Here is a 6,000-nt window from a genome sequence, read left to right on the forward strand (position 1 = left end):
TTGGTAGCTGAGAGACTGGTTGAGGGCAAGAGAAAACAGAATGGGTAGTAGAAGAAAAGTTATAAATATCAACTACGGCCTTGTAACTAGTTTCAGAAACAAAATGGAAGTGGTTGTTCATATGTTTTTCTTTCCTTATTTTGGAGTGTGTGTGTGTGTGTGCGCGCGCACGTGCGTGTTGTTGGTATGTTAATGTATTCTCTTTGCCCCGCCCCTTATATAGGGTGTGTTGATGGTAGTTGAAATTTACAGTTTAGCCCACAAATGACGGAATATCAGTACACGATTGTGACAAACTTAAAGAAGGATGAACATTGTTCAGCTATCATTTTTACATTTTTTTTTTGAATAAGCTCTATGGCCAATGTGGGGCTTGAACTCTGGACCCCAAGATCAAGAGTCACATGCTCTACTTACTGAGCTAGCCAGGCGCCCCGCCCCTCAACAGTCTTGAATTTAGAACTGGATGTGATCGTGTGTGAGACTTTTGAGAAGAAGTTGAGTGGGATTTGTTTTGTACAAAGCATAGTTGTACAATGCGAAGTGGGAGCATGTGATTGTAGGAGAGGAAAAGTTTTCCCTTCTTCCCTTCTAGATTCCTGGGCTGGTCTAATAATTAAATTGACATAAGACAGATTAACAAGAGAAAAACAAATTTCATTTCATACATACAGGAGCTCATAAAAACACAAGACTCAAGAAATGACCAACGTAGGCAGCTTTTATACCTTTTAAACAAAGAAACAATACATTTGTGAAGAACCTGATGAGACAAAGAAGTTTGGGATTAGGGTAGTGAATTGGTGAAGTAACAGAGTTTGTTTATAAAGCCTTCTTGGCTCTGAATTCCCTACTTCTGGGGATAAGGATGCCTTCTACTCTCCTGGTACAGGGATGGTACCTTTCACATGGGAAATTAATTTCCTGTTTTCAGGGGGGCAGAGGGGGGTCAGAGTGTACTTCTCGCACTGGCTGTTTCTTAAGTGACTTTATTATTTCTTCCCTCCCACCTCCCCTGCCTATGTCCTCTTTTATTTTTCACTAGGTTTTCACGCCCAACATGGAGCCCATACCCCTCTCTTAAGTAACTTTAATTCAAAATAATCAATATGCCAAAGTGGCATATTTTAGGGCAGACTGCCCTGAACCATACCTTTTTTAAAAAAAGTAATCTCTACACCCAACATGGGACTTGAACTCACAACCCCAAGGTCAAGAGTCACATGCTCTACCAACTGAGTCAGCCAGGCACCTCTGAACCCCAACATTGTTGTTGCTGTTTGTTTTATTTAGAATTTTAAGTGTGGAAAAAGACTGTATAGGCACTCCTCATTATTTGAAACTAATCTATTACTGGAAATATGTTGGATGCCACATTTTTGGATGGCAGAATTCTATCTTTTGTTCATTTATTATTTTTTAATTTTTTTAAATGTTTTTATTTATCTTTGAGACAGAGAGAGACAGAGCGTGAGGAGGGGAGGGGCAGAGAGAGAGGGAGACACAGAATCCAAAGCAGGCTGCAGGCTCTGAGCTGGCAGCACAGAGCCCGACGCGGGGCTCGAAATCACGGACCGTGAGATCATGACCCGAGCTGAAGTCGGACGATTAACCGACTGAGCCACCCAGGCGCCCCTCTTTTGTTCATTTAAATGGGAAAAATAATAATGCTTCTCATCTCATCCAAAACAATTTTCCCAAATATCACCAAAACATCAAAGTTTTCTGCATAATATAAAGCATTTATAACCCAACTGTCTAATTATTTAATATTTCATGGCGATTTCATACAGTGTGCAATGTGAATTATATTCTCCTTCCACACTGCAAGAAACACATTCTGTAACATAAATAGGACGAAGTCTTATGTTTGCATTTTATCTATTTTATTTTGTAAACTACCATACCATAATGTAACAGCGTGGTATTGAAGAAGAGATAAACACACATATCAATGGAACAAAATAGAGTCCAGAAATCGACTTACACATATATGGCTAGCTGATACTTTACAAAGATGAAGAAGCAATTCAAAGCTTTTTTGCCTTTCAGCAAACATGTTGAAATAATTGAACGTCAATAGTCAAAAAAAAAAAAAAAAAGAAAGAAAGAAAGAAAAAGAAAAATTGTGCCTTGACCTAAAAAATAACACCTTATTCAAAAATTCATCCAAACTGGATTACAAATCTAAATGTAAAACATAAAGCTGCAAACATTCTCAGAAGAAAGCACAGGAAAAGCTGTGTGTGACCTGGGATTGAGCAAAGAGTTTTTATACATGACATAAAAGTATGATCCACAAAAGAAACAATTGGTAGATTAGACTTTATCAAAATGAAAAACCTGTGCTCTTCGGAAGTCGCTGGTAAGGAAATGAAAAGACAGGGTGATGTCAAGAATTCTACCAGCTCTGAGAGTTTACCATAGGTATAGGCTAAAAAGTTAACTTGTTACTGCTTCGCCGATATTGGCAAAAGACACAAGATTCCCGAGTCTAAGAAAATGACCTTATTACTCCCAGCAAAGCAACTTCCAGGGGATCTGCCGAGTGCCCGTGCTGGCTTCCCACGCTCCCGAAGTCCCACGGAGGTGATGCAGCAGGCTTATCATGGGTGTTGGCGCACGCAGTGGACTCCAGTATAGGACAGCAAGTGGAAACAAGCCTTGTCTGTGTGGGGGGGAGACATCACCTCATCCCTCAAGGCTGTTTGCCGTGACGTGAAAACAATCTCGAGAAAAGCCAGGTAAAGAGCAGTCAGGGCCTTCCAGTCTTGGCATGCCCGGCAAAAAAATGTGCGAAGGCACCGACGGCCCGGCCCGTGGTGGATTGTCTCCCCCAACACTGCACCCTTTAGCCCATCACATTCTTAGCCGAATTTGAATTTTTACATGAGCATGCCACTGATTCATCAGAACACCAGCGTGTGGGGTCAAATCTGCTTAATTTGTCTTATAAACGATTTTCATCCCTGCCTTCCAGAGTCCTGGTCTCACCCAATTCTGAAAAAGTCCCCGGGGACTAAGTCTACTTTGAAACTGTAAGGATATAGTCCAAGGCCAGACTGTTAGCCATCACACATAACCCAGGGCCACCCAAGTGTCACAAGCATAGGAATTGTACTGCATCCCGTGTTGACACGTGTGACTTTTCAGGAGCTGCCATCCATGGCACCAGGAATAAAATAGTCTCCGGCCAGCATAGGCACACGAGTTTTTCTGTTTTCATAGCACGTGGAAGGAGACTACAGACTCAGCAGCAGGTCGGAGTGCCAGTGCAGCTGCTGTTTGACTCCAGTGGCAATGCCGGACCCAGGGAACAAAAGCAGTATTAATTGCCCCCTATCCTTCAGAGGTCTAACGGAATTCTCTCCCAAGCTCCTAGCGTTGGCACTTTTCCTCCACCGCTACACAGTCGCTATGTCCCGTACAAACACCTGTAACTTCGTCTTACCTTCAATCAGCCCCTGCTGTTTTCATCCTAAGCGTTGCCAAGAGATCCCTTGCTGGGGACCTGCATTCAGTGATCAAATTGCCCCACTAAGGTGTGAGGACCCAGAGGAAGCAGAGGCAGGTAGCGTTCCAGAGCTCCACGATAGCAGATACTAATGCAGTGCAGAAAGTGCATCAAACTGTTTTGACTATTGGCCCGTTCCGGGGTGACGCCTGAGGAAAAAAGACGCACCGTTTGTCAGGCTGCAAGTGGATTGGAGAGCGGAAAGCACGCCCCAGATAAGACTGACGGAAGCCGCAACAGCGTGCTGGGAGTCAGCTGATCAGACCGGAACGGCAACGTGTGACCTGAAAACGTATCAAAAGTGGTGAGACCATTGGTAGCACCGAGAGGTACACACAGTCCGAGGTCTGATGTAGTCAACCTGTCAGGGTCAATGCTGAGTGCAACGTGGTCTCCTTAGTTGCAAGAGCCACAAATGTGGCCTGTCGCAGTGGCTTCTGCATCAGAAACATAGGGTCCTGTACTTTGTGCCCAGTCCCTGATGGTAGATGTGCCACCATGTCTGATGGCAATCTGGGTAGTGCAGGCTTGATCAGCAGCTTGATTTTAGTTGGTCTCATTGGAGAACGGCCCTTTCCTGTGGGCATCTCTGTGAGTGACCCAGACAGTCCCATAAGCATCCGTAGTTGGTTTCCACACTCTGTGACTCCAAAGAGAGGTGTTTTTTTTTTTTTTAAGTAGTCTCTACACCCGAAGTGGGGCTCGTACTCACAACCCAGAGATCCAGAGTCACATGGTTTTCCAACCGAACCAGCCAGGTGCCCCAAGAAAGGTGTCTTTTTAAAAAATAAAGTTTATGTATTTATTTTGAGGTGGGGAGAGAGAGAGAGAGAGATAGTGAGCTCAAGTGAGGGAGAGGCAGAGAGAGGGAGAGAGAATCCCAGGCAGGCTCTGCACTGTCAGCGCAGAGCCTGACGTGGGGCTCAAACGCACAAACCACGAGATGACCTGAGCTGAAGTTGGACACTTAAGTGACTGAGCCACCCAGGTGCCCCGAAAGGTGTCTTTAATCTGCCAGTCTAACTCTTTCAACTGGCAGATTAAATGGCTAGGCCATCAACAACAGCCCCAGAGTCAGTAAAAATATAACAGGTTTCATCAAGGGAAGGATTGGCCGGACTTGTGAGAGCAGCCGAGTCCTGCCCATGGAGCGGGAGTGTGGAGCCAGGGAGTTGATCACGCTATATACTGACAGCCACCCCCTCACACGCACTGTAATAAATCACAGGGGAATTTGTCGACTTGTGTCAGTGCCCTGAGCGGGAGATTCTCTTCTGATGCCTTGTGAGCATTTGTAGTACAAGCCTGGAACACATCACTGTCCTTATACATTTTCACAACAGTAGATTGAATTGGTACAGAGGGCCCCATCCACAGGGTCACTTGAAGTGCTTTTCTTCACTGAGAGCTTGATCCAGACCCTAATCAGTTAAATTCAGCAGCTCTGGGCATTTCTGCCTGGGAGGAGGGAATGGGGAGGGGACAGGGCTGGAGGAGGTCAGCGTGAGGGAAAGGGCTGGAGGCTTTTCCTCCTTCCTCTCCTAGCCCCAAGAGGTACCTGCACATCTCTCTCCTCCCCCTGTGTCTCCTCACACACGGACACCTCAAGCAAAGGCCACGTCTGTGACCAGCGCCCTTTGCTGGGGACTCAGATGCTTGTTGCCAACAGTCGTAAAAGCTGAAGTCCTCCCCGCTGCAAGTTCCCCTCTGTACCCCTTTATAAAGCAGCTGAAATCCTGGTGGAGGAGGAAGCAGTCATCCGGGGGTGTGGAGGGAGACAGAGGTCTGCAACAGTAAGCCAAGCTTCCGATTCTGAATGGCTGCCCACTTGGGCTCAACAAATGAACATCTGATGTTTTTCATTATTTACCTACCTACCTGTTCATCCTTGGTTCTGACACTGTATTTCGACTTCGGTGACCCCTTTGAATCAGCCACCATAGTCATAGTCACTTCTACGTAGGGCTCCATGGCTTGCTGTACTACTGTCATGGTAACAACCCTTCCTCTGCCCACCCAGAAGGCAGGGATCAAGAACTAAGGTACTCAAGTTCCAGAAAAAGAGATCACACTTGTAATTACCAGAGGCAGGGGTGGTGGCAGGGAGGTGCCCTTGGGGAAGGTGCTCAAAAGGTGCAAACTTCCAGGTATAAGACAAGTAAGTACTAGGGATGTAATATACAACATGATGACTACAGCTAACACAGCTGTGCGATAGGGAAGTTGTTAAGAGAGTGAATCCTAATTTTACTGACTGATCCATCATGGCTACTAACTCTGGAAATGGAACAGGTGAGCCCTTGTGCTGTGGGGCCAACTGCTCTGGCCCAGAGAATCCTGAGGGTGCTGGACAAATCGAGACCACAGCTCCTGGTAGGGTTTGCCAAATTGTTGCCAAACAAACTCTGATAAGTTCATCACGAGAGAAGCCAAATAACTCAAGAGACAAAGGTTTGGAAAAGAGAAAGAGAGAAATGTATTTCAGG

This window comes from Panthera onca, chromosome X (genome assembly GCF_046562875.1).
Source record: "Panthera onca isolate mPanOnc1 chromosome X, mPanOnc1 haplotype 2, whole genome shotgun sequence".
NCBI lineage: Eukaryota > Metazoa > Chordata > Mammalia > Carnivora > Felidae > Panthera > Panthera onca.